General features: G+C 37.9%; 1 long non-coding RNA gene across 1 annotated transcript in view; it reads left to right on the forward strand.

Annotated features, from left to right (window-relative positions):
• The first annotated feature begins 1,985 nt into the window (after nt 1-1,985).
• The window catches only part of LOC110832187 (uncharacterized), a 240,552-nt gene continuing 229,279 nt past the window's right edge, over nt 1,986-13,258 (forward strand). The window contains exon 1 of the long non-coding RNA XR_015535426.1: nt 1,986-2,190. This is a non-coding gene — a long non-coding RNA (uncharacterized LOC110832187). The remainder of the gene's footprint in view (nt 2,191-13,258) is intronic.

A 13,258-nucleotide genomic window follows, 5' to 3' on the forward strand; every position in this document is an offset into this window, starting at 1 on the left:
AGTGTGCATTTCCGAGGGGTGATTTGGCGATCGACGTGGTGGTGATCAGTCTGGAAACTAGGTCAGTAATGTAACAGGCACTTCGGTGATTTGATTTTGGAAAACTGAAACGCAAATCTAATGAATTTAATTGAAACGATGGAGGCATTCTCACTTTACTCCGAGAATATTGCGGAGTTTAAAACGAGTGCACTCCTATAAGAATATAGCCTATACCCCAAACACACGTATTTTGTTGATATGTGTAATTATGTGAAAATAATTTGCGATTTATTTAAGAAAAATTTTGCAGGCCATTTGGTATTTATTTGACATTATTAATTAACCATGTGGCCGAATTTAACATTTTAAAATAATTGTGCAAAAATTTAATAAAAAACAAAAACAAAACGAAGTGTTTCGAGAATGTAAGTGAGTCATTGTGTTTGACGAACTAAGTTAAAATTCGGTTTTAAAATGCTGCCCAATGTTCTGGCCCATTCAGCATTTATTCCTTGTAACTGATCTTTTTGGCGGTTGTCTCATGTTTAACTCTTTGAACCCCGAATTCCAAATGTTTAAAAATTCAGTTACTACCTCAAACAAATTCCAACGCGTCTTATTTAGTTAATGCTTTTAAAGGAAATAATCGATATTTCTGAGAATCCCAGAAGGACGAAATACTGCGTTACTGAATGTTAAATTATGCTCAACAAATAACGTGAAAATATGTACGTACTCTGTGAGTTTGCTAGTGAAGCACTCAAACGACAGACTACTATTGAAACTAGAGGTTGCCACAAACTTACACATGAGAGTCAAACGAATTTTTGTTGTAAATCACGACTGTACTTTTATAATATTCTTCAGCGTGTTTGAAAGTGAGTGTACATGCATAGTGAAGAGGATATGGGACCCCAAAGGGAATTCCCTGTTGTCCTCTTCCCCCAATTTGTTTCATCTTTCGTATGCACTGAATCCCCTAGCCGCTTCGTAACGACGTTAGGTGTTCCTTCGGATCATTTACCAACAAAATAGACTCCCAAACCAAGTAACAGGAACGCAATTATCTCCAGAATGGATTGTTACGCCGTAATGTCCAGGTAAAATGGGTAGAGCTTCGAGGCTGTTCATCTCAGTCCATCCTACAAGCCCTCAAGGGACTTGCCGTTGTCAGTCGCTGGGTTAGCTAAACTCATCTGCATCCTCCCGACTTGGTCTGCTTTCCGCATAACAAAAGAGAATGGGATTATAATTGAATCTGAGAGAGACCTAGTCTAACTCAATTTAGCATGATATGGTCGAGGGATTTGATGTATGTATACATGTGTGTTTTATGGAAGATAAAGGGGAGGTTAGGCGGGCAGTGTGTAATGGTGTTATAATAAACAAAACCATCGTACCGTAGATTTCTCTGCCATCGCCGTAGGCGCAACTCTTGGAAAACAAACAGCATATAGAGAACTCATCGAATCGTAACTAAAATTCTTGTAGGGTAGAATAATATCCGAATAGAATTCATTACACGTGCCCATATATATATGAGGCTGTAGAAAGGAGCACTGGTTTTAATCAACTTGTTCTTTGACGCAATACGTAGATGTACGCGCTATATCCTGGAATCCAGAAAACCGTAAAATTAACAGTATGTATATACCTTAGGCAACCCTTTCTGCGGTTGTGTTACAGACGGTCGGGTTTGCTTTGATTCTGCTGCCATCTGGTAGTTATTCTATCAATTCGCTGAAACGGTTTATGGAAGTGCCAACAGATAGCGCCAAACATTCATTTGGTCATGGTAGCTTTTTGTTGTATTTTTAAAAATAAAAATTAAAAGAATGCCCATGTTTCAATATGAGACCGTCTTGACGTTTGATGGTTCAAAAAATGTTTTGTATAAAAACATCCAATTTTTAGAACTATGTCATTTGTCCAGTTTCTCTGTTTTTGCATAACATAGATCGATGTTGTTTTGTTCTTGCCAATAACAGTATCGGTATCGATATCTCGATCACCACACTCGTATGAATGCTACAGGTACGGCATAGTACTGCTTTAAGCAGTGGTATAATCATTTGTTATAGTGATGTAAAGTGAAGTTTTGCACGTGCGGATTTAGTTTAAACAAAGCATCCAATAATTCCGGAAACAGTGACGATGTACAGACTGCTTTCTTTTACACCAATTAAATTATCATCATGCGACGTTAAGGTAAGCTGAAACTACAATTTATGTTGTGTAAGTGAACATTAGACCACATGACGTATTCACTACATCTGGAATACTTTTGCAATATGGTGTCCAGATGCGTTAGTTATGCCAGAATGGTTTGCTTTAGGATTTGTAATCTTACGTGTAAAATTTAAATTGTTTGTGAGCATGTGTGCTTGCTTACGTGTGTGTGTTTTCTCTTTTCTGTTATAGTTCTAGAAGGAATTCACCGATTTCACCCATACTTTACTTAAGGTTCTAATAGGACTTTTGAATTCTTTTATTTTGATATACCAGTGTTACCAAGTATAATTTTAATTTATTCTAGGGATCTAAATGTACTTTTGTCATATCTCGTTCAGTATTAACCAATGATAAAAAGGACACGTATAAACGTTATTGGCTATACGTTATAATTAAAATAAAAACTACTTCTTTCTGTAAAACCGCTAACATAACGTTATTTAATGTGTGCCCCATCGGAAGCACAGGTTAAAGGTCCCACTATGTAGCTAATGCCTGCTCAAATTACAACACAGTGCATGTGTCTTTTCTGGCAACAGTTGGAAAGCCACCCCACGTGCCTATACAACTTGTTCTGTTCTTGATACGTCAAAGTGGGTTTTATATGAGGACAGAGACAGACTTCAGTCTCCGAAACGTCCTCTCAATCTCACTGTTTCCCTTGCCATGGACTTGTAACGGACATCCGACTGCGAACCGTTCGGTCGGAACCTCGTGTCGACTGAAATGAAGGAAGGTAAGAGATATGTTCATTTCAACTAATTACGACCTGAGTTTAAATAAAGGCAGGGTTACAAGACGACTGTTGGCCGTTCAACAGTTTACAATAAGGTAGCTTGTCCTGTACGTGTGTACTGTCGTATGATTCTCAGCGCAAAAAGTACAAACCATTTGCGAGTTTCTCTGAGGAACGGACTGAGATTACAACTTCGGCTTCAAAGGGTTAACAGCTGCTTGTGACCTAATTTAATTGCTATCGCTTGTGAAACTATACAACAAATTTAGAAGCAAGAAAACCTACAAATATCAAAAAACACTTTTTAATTCGCAAAGTAAGAATAAATTCTTTGCAGTGTCCCATTAACTGTTACTATGTACTAGGTTTGTCAACGTCGTTGTGTTTTGGCTTTTTCTAAGGGAAGCCGCGTAGCTGAGCTAGTATAGTGACTGACAACGAGTTGGACGACCATGATATGTAACCCGGCAGGGACAAAAGATTGTTCTCTTTGCTGTCGACGCGTCACCCTCCTATCCGATGGGTCAAAGGGGGGTATTTCCGAAGGGATAAAGCGGCCGGGGCATGAACCTGAGCACTCACCTGTATCTGGCGCTGAAGTCTAGAAAGAGTGGATTTTATACTTCACTACCTCATACGTAGTACTAAGTATAAGACTTTGTTTTGCTGATATGTTTAAGTTATTCCACCTACGGTTTAGTTTCAAAACCAGTCTTGTTCTCTCGGTTTAATGGATGTCATAAACAGACCTAGCCAAGAAGATTCGCACGCTGTAGAATTACAAGAATCGGAGATGGTAACTCAGTTCGGAGCTTCGAACAAGGCAGCTGTTCCAGCCTTCCCAAACTCTGCTATTAAGTCAAGTTGTTGTGGTCTCCCGGGATTTTTCCAACCGTGAGAAAATCGATCCGTGACGCACCCAGCCACGTATCCTCCTTATATTGACGAAGATATGACCAATCAGTGGCGCTGGTTGCATCACTGCCCGCAGGCACACGACGTAATTCGGTTCATATACGTACGTGTAGGATACACTCGTATGACTCCAACTGACATGCCTGCAGTGTAACCCTTCAGCGTAGCCCTTTAATCTTGCAGCGAGATACAAACGTAGTTGTTCTATTTGATAGATGCATGAGTGGTGTTAATTTAAGGAGGGTCAAACATATTTATAGGTTTATATTTTTACCTGTACTTTCATGTTTATATACTATATTTATTTAATATATTTATGCTTGTGAGAAGCTAGGTTCAGGGTGCTCTGTTAAATTAAATTAAAAATAAACTAACCTAATAAGTTGATTCGTATCTGATATTCGTCGCTCTCATATACTCATTTTCCACTACACTTCTCTGTGTTGCGCAATATCTGTCTTGTTATAAATACTTGGACTACATGTTTCGGCTACTATATAGCCATCATCAGGTCTATAAATAACACCGGGTTGCTTTCCTACAGAATTAATATGATTATGACTAGAAACTGAACCTCACTTAGTCTTGCAGTTTAAAATGAATGCTTCCTTCATGGTGTGATGCATACACAAAGAAACAGAATTGTCCTTTACCTTAATATTCAGCACTGATGTGATGAGGATTCTTGCGAGAGATCACAAAGAATTTACACGTGTCCTAAGGAGCTTACTTTATGTACGTATTGTGGTTTTTAAATTATTTATCGAGCACATTGGTGCAGCGGTAATGTCCTAGACACGTATTTAAGAAATACCCAGTTTGAATATGGGCTGTAATGACTGGGAATTTTCTGAAATTTTCTTCAGTCTGTCCGGCCAAATTCCGAGCCCATTCATAATCATTCTGAAATTATATTCGACGTTCTGAGGTATATAACTGCTGTCGAAGCAGTGTCGTTAAATAATATACGAGTCAGTGAACCATAAAATAGCTATTTTTAGACACTTTTAGACCAGATAATTTTTCATAGAAAAAAGTCCTCTTTAATAAATCTGGCGTGAATTAAACACTCCCAAACATTGTTTACGTTCTGTGATACGTAACTTGATTATTTATCAACCTTATTCTAATCTTTGTTGACATGAAGCACGCATAGCGGAGACAAGAAATGCGTACAAAATATTGATCGGAAAGTGAGATGAACCTAATAGGTTATGACGATGTGGAATTGATTTAAGTGGCTCAGTGATCAGTGGCGGGCTGATGTCAACAAGGTGATGAACTTTCAATTTTAGTAGAAGGCGGGAGATTTGTTGACTAGTGAGCGACTGTTAGCTTCTCAATAAGGACTCTCCCGTCAAATTATTCTTACCTTTACTCATTGGTATATTCTTAGATTATTCAACGGCGCTATATCAACTGCAGTATTTATGTAGCATAATGTTCAATACGCGCTATAATATTGAATGTATGTAACGATTTGGAAGAAAACGACGTTAGTGTATTTTAAAGAGAACCTACTGCCCTGACATTCGCTTGTTGGAACTGAGGGCAACACGAGAATACTCTGCCAGAATTATACCGTACTTCGTATCAAACACAAACGAAACGCTTGTTCGTAGTTTCGTGTCCCGAGTCGTGTTTATGATTTACCAAAGCCGTATACTGTAGTCTACTCATAGTCACTGGCAGAACGTATCGATCGTTCTTTGTCGCAGGCTTATTTTTGATGCACGTGTGGGGAATTGCGTAACAGGAGAGGATCTTTCGAGAATTAGATCGATCACGAAGAATAAATAATTACAGACGAGAGCAGATAGCATGGATGTGCTATTAATCGCACGATAAATACAAAAGATTGAAATCAGATCAGCTTGCTTTATCGTTAGAAATTTTCCAAAGTAGAAGACGTCTTCTTTCAGGTCATCAGAGTTCCTAGTATGTGGGTAACATAATACAGCTTACACTATTGGTTCTTTGGAACAGTTTACGTTTCCAAAAGCAGACATTTTATAAACTTTCAAGGCTTTAAGTTGTTAATGTCGCTTTAACTTCACAGTTTTCTTTGTCCGCAACGTTGTTATTATCGATTGTAGGGAATTAAAATGTAATCTACTTGAGTGGGATGGTTTCTAATAGCGTAAAGTTAATAACCAAATTTTGTGAAAATCAATCAACTGGTTCAGAAGCTGGAAAAGGTGACACTGATTATATTGTGATCCCAAAGCTAATTTTGTCCGAAGAAATGTGGCACTGTACTCGGATGAAATTATGCCAAAGCTTAATATATTTTTGGAACGAAGTACAGATATCCCTATTTAAATCATCCGAAGGGATTGTATCAATGCTTAAAGTGTAACTGTTCTGTAGATACGCGCACTGGGTTATGCAGTAAGAGCTAACGTGTGTGGTTGGTCCAACGGATTACACATACAGAGTGAGCACAGAATAACTTTACACTTTCAAAACGTCGGAGAACAGAATGTGGCGAATTGTGAACTTCACACCTACACCATTCGATGGGAAAGATCTCAATTTTTTTACACACATCATGCAGACTCGATATGTGCTCCATGAGTCGCACGGCGGATGTCGAGATGTTAATCCAACTCATCCCAAACTTTGTGCAGAGTGCCCCTAGTGGCATCTCGCGGGGGCGCGTAACAACACTGGTAATTTGAATCAAATTTTATTTCTTGATTTGTGTCGTTTTACATATCTGTACTTTTTATTTATTTTTTATTATTCTTAGATTTTATATTTCTTTATGTACTTCTTTCGTTTTACACGTCTTGTGGTAAACTGTTTGGCAGAAATGAGCGCTAGACGACGTAGAACACACACGAAAATCTTATGTTGCCAAATCAGATTCGGAACAGATGAATACATTATCGTTTCCTTGTATTTATTACATTACAATTTTCAGGTAAAAAGATGCGAGGAACAGATTAGCGTTTACAGAGTAATGACTTTACAATTTGAAAGTGACAAAAAACAATACAAACTTCTTCTTTTCGTTTGGCTCGCCTTATGTTACATTTTTATGGCAACTTAAAATGTAGGATGATAATATGATCCAGAATAACTCGGACGGAACACGTTGCACGAATGAGGAAACAAGATATGCTAATAACATTTTGATTAAAAATCCCCAGGTGAATGGGAAAGCTTGGCATATTTAGGACTAGGTGTAGATGGGAGGGTAATATGAAAACTTTGTTTGATAAATAAATTATCAAAATGTGAACTGGATGGAATTGGCTGAGGAATGATCTCGTAATGACACGAATATTGCTAACATCTTATCTGTGTCGGTCTTCGCCTTCTGCTGCACTTCTATGACACCTAACAACTTAAGGAATTAAAGGTGGATAAGATTGGCGAAACATGTTGCAGGAATGGGGAAGCAAGATATAGACTATACATATGAATTATTATTGTAATCCCCCAGAAAAAGATACAACTTCAAGGGACATATATATAGATAGAAGTATAATATTATAAAGGATCTAAGAGGAATCGGTTTCAAAGTTACGAACCGGATTGAACTAGCTCAGGATTAAGCCAAGTGACTTATTTTCGTGAATGCGATTTGGAACATTTACCAGCCATAAAAGCAGGATATTTCTTGGTCTGTTTATCAACTAGCAACTGTCCAAGGAAGACATCGTCGTTATTTACGAGAAAATCGATAAGTATCGTTGCATTTCACTGTGTTTCGAGCGGTGTTGTACGGTGCTGAGTTGAGTCGACAGTTACAATTACGGGAAATGTGCGGAGGGCGGTGTAATCCGACAGTGTTGGTGGCAGAAACTTGCTACGTGCTGCTTTGGGACTGCCATCGCGGGCAAATTAAATATCTTGCATCATTCCATTCTCACCCCACTGCCCACTATACTCGGTTTCTACACAACCTTATGTCATCCTGAGCAGGCATGTTAGACTCGGTGTCCACTAAGGGATGCTTGGAAAAGAGACGACTTCCGGGGGCCATCTCATTACCGCCTACAATCCCAAGCTAAGATTAGGATATTTAATTTCTCTTTTTTCCATAAGCGCACAGAAATGTTCTATTCTATTTATTTTAAAGAAAACAAGGAGCTGTTTTCCATGCAATTGTAAGTTAAAATGTACTAAACTCAGGACATCTGGGGCTTCACGTCTTGTGTAATTGGAGAAATAAGTCCGCAAAAAATATTGAAGAGGGCAGCGAATTTGACATGCCTCACTTAACATATCAGCTAACTCCACAATGTATAATAGTAGTTCTGCGAGGCCTATATTATTTCCTCCTTGTTTCATTTTGATGTAACAGGTTTCCAGCTGAGCATTAATTTCTTTTAAACTTCAAGGGACAGTTTCCAAGTGACTGAAAACAGAATAGTCTCAAGAGGAGAAATGTGTTATTCTTTGCATAAAACGTTGTTGTCTAGTGGTTAGCATTCCTGTTTAACCGTGTGTAGCCTAAGTTCAACTAAATAATATTTAAGAATTTGTTGCGTACCGCAAAGAAAACGCAACCCTTCTCAATTGCAGATATAATCTGTCAAATGCTATTTAAGGAAATAATCCTTGTTCATACTGAAAATCAACTAAACCCATAAATATGGGAGTTACTTACCGTTAAAGCAGCTGGTACGTTTAGTTACCACTCAGCTTTAAACGTTTAACATTCGGGATATCCTGGGTCTAAATCCAAATTCGGAGACCGGCTATCTTGACTCAGGTATTCCGTGGTCTTCCTCAGGCGAATGCCTGGACGATAAGCCTATCTTAAATTAGGCCACGACCGCTTCCTTCCGTATCCTTTAAAATTCATTATTTATCATCCTGCCATTCGACGGTATATAGCTAATACAAGCTAGTAGTGGCGTCGTCACATAGAAACCATAGTTCTATTTAAATAAATATAGTACGATTTAATTGTTTTTCAAGTAAAGTGTTTCTTTCAGTCTCTGATTCCTGGTCACTGTCAAAGAAGCCCATCTGGCAGCCCGCTAAATGCAAATGTCCAATCTTGCAGTCAAAAGCCACTTCTACTTTCTGCTCTCAAGTTGTGTGGTCCCAAACTTCGTCACAGGTTATGAGGGAGTGGCAAAGAAAAGACTGGGTGGGGGTGAGGGGTGTTGACGAGTGGTGCTATCTGGGGATCCCTATGTGAACCTCGTTACACACAGTGCACAGGAACCAACCGCTGCAGATGTGGATTGAACAATGGGGTGGGGACTCAACAATGCCAGGGGGAGGACCCTCCCAGGGCTTTTGTCACCATGCCACGCATGCGTAACATAACGCCCCCCCTCCACAATGTACAGAACCACCCTTGTGTTGCATAATTCGAGCAACCGACACCCTCCACTGTCACCAGTTGTTTTTTTTAACCCCTATAAATAAGGCCCTCTGTCCCCCTCCTACATTTTTGTCTTCATTTCTTGCAACCCACGATTCATTTGTAGCATTTAGCCACAGCATGAAACTCGAGCGCTGTTTAAATGTGAACTGAGATCGAACAGGGTTCAAGCACTGTGTAAGTCATAAAATCGAGAAATTTATAGTCGATCAGGCAGCCAGATGAAACCAGTCTTCACAGCATCACTCTGTATTTCTTTAATTTTATTTTCACATTGACTGTCCCAACCTGATTTTCTGATCGAAACTGCATGACTTTGTCTTCCCATGCTTCGTCCACCTCAGCCTTTTTGATACTTCAGAAATCCGCGCCTTGTTTTAGCTAACTGAATTTATTTTCCTCAACCTTTCGGAATATTGACTGCAGCCAGCAATGACCTCTGAAACGTCGGTAAATACACGGTGCGACAACCGAAAAGAGTGATGTTTTATGACATAGATAAATCATTGCTAAGCCTAGTAAATACCATCGAGTATTTTTCATCCAATGTTGCGTTTTATTAATTTGTATTTGTTTCTTCAAGCGAAGAATTTCATTTGGATTAACCAGATTATCGATTAATCGGCCTTAAACCGGATTCTGTTTACGCCGGTTAAGCGGTAGTCCAACTGTATTTGCTTTTGCCCTTTGTCCACATAATTTTACCTCCGTAATTTTTCCTGTCTTTTCATTTCTACTACCTTTTTCGTTCTTCATTTTCCGGTGCACTTCCTGAAGACTTTGTCATTGTCTAACGACAGCCAATCAGCAGTGAGCACAGGGTGGGTGGGAGTCAACGGCAAAGTTAGGAGCTCTGGATTTTAATGAGGTTGGAAGAAGTGTGCTGAAACCAGTAACAGAAAACCTTGTATTTTTGCCACAACTTATAATGTAGATGATTAAAGCCAAGGTAGATAATGCAAAATAAATTACCAACTTGTGGATCGTGAGTCGATTGAGGTCCTATTGATATTGATGTACAAAGTTAAGCTAGCAAATTAAAAGTAAATCCTTTACAAGTTTTGACCAAAAAAAAATTGCAATAGTTAAGCGTATATTAAATAGGAGTTGAAGTTGTCATGGTGGTTAGTCTTATGGGTTGTAGGTTGATGTTTACCGACTCTTCAGAGGTCCTTGCAGTCTTTATCATCAGGGCACTACAAATCAGAAGCATATCATTTTGTACGTAATTGTATAGATTTGAAGAGTATTTAGTTAAGCAGTTTAGAAGCTCCCTGTGTAATATAAAATTGCCTCTGCTATCTTATTTTTCCTCGTGTTTAATTGTTTCGGACCAATAAAGTGAGAATCTGATCTACGCCTCTAAATTGTACCGGAAACATTGCAGACTTCACACGCATTTCTGATTTAAGTGAAATTTTTCTGGGCTGGAAGTTTGGAGAAACTTGGCGTAAGTTACATAGATGTTATCTTATTGCCTTCAACACTTTGTACGACTTGCTACGTTTTCATAAGGGATATTTTTTTTTGTATATTTTGTAACTTCACATAAGTACAAAATGTTGCAGATAAATCTCGACACTTACGAAATGTGAAATAAATGAATAATACATATCCTACACAATTCTGTTATCTGTTTACTTAAGTATTAAGTAAGCTTATGAGTATGTTTTAAACTAAGAAGGAAAATATTTTTGTTATTTGTATTTAGGGATAAAAGAATAATTTTAAAATACATCCAAAATGTTAGACAAAGATGGATTTAGCCTGGAATTAAATAAGTCTTCACGAAAAATTTAATCTTGCATACTTCCACTCATGCTAAATGTTTATTACAAAAGTAGTAGTAATTACATTGATTAACCTTTGAAGCTGAAGTGCATGTAAATAACAATTAAAAATCCAGTCCGTACGACATAGATAACACAAAAGTCTCCAGTACAAAGATCAACTGGTTAATGGTGTTTATTCTTTGAATTAAATAAAAACCATAGGCAAAATGCAGAATTTCTGATTGTTAGAGCAGGTTGTACATGTAGTACCCACTGGGCTTTAAAGGGCCAAGTTCGACCCTGGGAATGATTTCGTAGCTGTAGACAGTTAACAAGTCTGCGCCACATGTAGAAATATTCTCCCATCTCTGTGGAGCCCGCCCCATTAGTCACATATGAAATATTTTTGCGTCACTTTAAATTCGACATGCTACAGAATAGTTAAGCATTTTATTGATTAGCCAATTACTAGTCATAACACGTTTCGCGTTCATTGATTTCAGCCACTAGCTTCTCGTTATTTCTTACTTTCTGCCTACATTTCTTCTCCTCAGCCTATTCTATTCGGTCAACTTATGGCTTATTTTCTTCAATTTGACACGAGGGAAATTGCCGTAGTATCATTGTATAGTAGCCTGATTAGATAAGGAGCTTATAAAGTTTCGTACTTGCTTTTCTATACAAGCCTGTAATGTCACAGCCCTTTAATCTGAATTTAGAGCGAGAATAACTTATTTATTTTTAATAAGCATACCTATTCATAACGTGATATGTTAATTGGACATTGCTTGTGAAAAGGCCGAAAGGACCTTTCTAAAGTCTTCAAGTTTATACGTCAGATAAGGAAATTCAATATCGAAAGTACCAAATTAAAACCGCGTTTATAAAGAAATTAAGAACAAATTCGATTCATGAAATGCTTAGACTCTTTTACCTTCCCCGTCTGCTATACAAAAATATGAAGATTAAATATGTATTTAACTTATCTACAAAACTGTAATGTTACCCCTTATTTTGTATTAGTGTGAACCATGGCCTCCTGTATTGACTAAACAGAGACAAATGGCTTCAGAAACAGTTTTCTAAGGAGAATATTTTTACCTAAGTGAAAGAAGGATGGAAAAGTTGCGTAATGAGAAAATTCATAATTTGTATTCATCACAAGATGATATTTTGTGATAAAATCAAGGACATGTGATTGGTTAGTATTGTGGTACGAATGGTAGAAATTGAAAATCCAAGTAAAAATTTGGTTTGGAAGACTGAAGGGAAGGTCTAGGCGTAAGTGGGAGAATCACATAAACGAATCTTTGGTGTGGAGTGTAAGGATTGAATTCATCTGGCTCAGGATAGGGAAGAGTGGCGATCTCTTGTGATTCCATAGGAGGATGGGAATTTCTTGACTAGCTGAGCGGCTGTTAAATTCTTAGGAAGGAAGCTGCTCTGTGGAGTAAGTTTCAGCAAATCCGTGGTTAAGTGATAATCGAGACTTATCAAATCATTTCATCGTGGTGGTGGTTCCTAATTACTTCGTCGCTGCACCAAGAGACTCCAATGAAATGACTCGCGTTATAATACATTTCAGTAATTTTAAATATTGGAACACTTTCTTATTTTCAGAATGCAAGATAATTGTAATTATTAAGAGACGCAATTTGTTTCTTCATCTTGAAAAGAGGATTTTTAGTGTGTGATGTTACCTTTATGTTAGACAATATCTAAATATTTCTCTCTTCTATGTAGACTTCACTGAAGCATTAATTAATTGTATAGCAAATGCAAACCCATTATCGCAGAGGCATTGTCTCAAGAGTACACACAGATGTGATGTAGACAAGAAACTTTGTTCTTAGGCCTGTACAAAACCTTTCAAGAAGTTTAGCACACAAGAAAATATAAAGAAACTTTTACATATAGCAACAGATTGATCGAAAGTCTCCTGTTTTGACACCAAACTGAATAGTGGAAGGTTTCTAACAATTTCTTTCTCCAAAGAAAATAAAAGAATACACAAAACAATACAAAGCCGTCACATGGTCTGTTCTTCTTTCTTGATTTTATTTCTTTCTCTCCCATTCTTTTCTCGCGTCTCAATGGATTTGGTTCTGATTGTGTAGAAAGATTGAAGGATTATCTTGTCGCTTATGATGTACTCAGCCTTACATTTTTTCTTTTCGTGCCTTACATTCTTCTTCTACCCACGCAAGAAGCCAGTTCTGTAGTCGGTAGCAGCAATACACAGTGCGACACGGCATCTAGCATACAGTCCAG

This window comes from Zootermopsis nevadensis, unplaced genomic scaffold (assembly GCF_977971745.1).
Source record: "Zootermopsis nevadensis isolate Lab colony 2312 unplaced genomic scaffold, Znev_1.0 Znev_ptg000002l, whole genome shotgun sequence".
Classification (NCBI taxonomy): Eukaryota; Metazoa; Arthropoda; class Insecta; order Blattodea; family Termopsidae; genus Zootermopsis; species Zootermopsis nevadensis.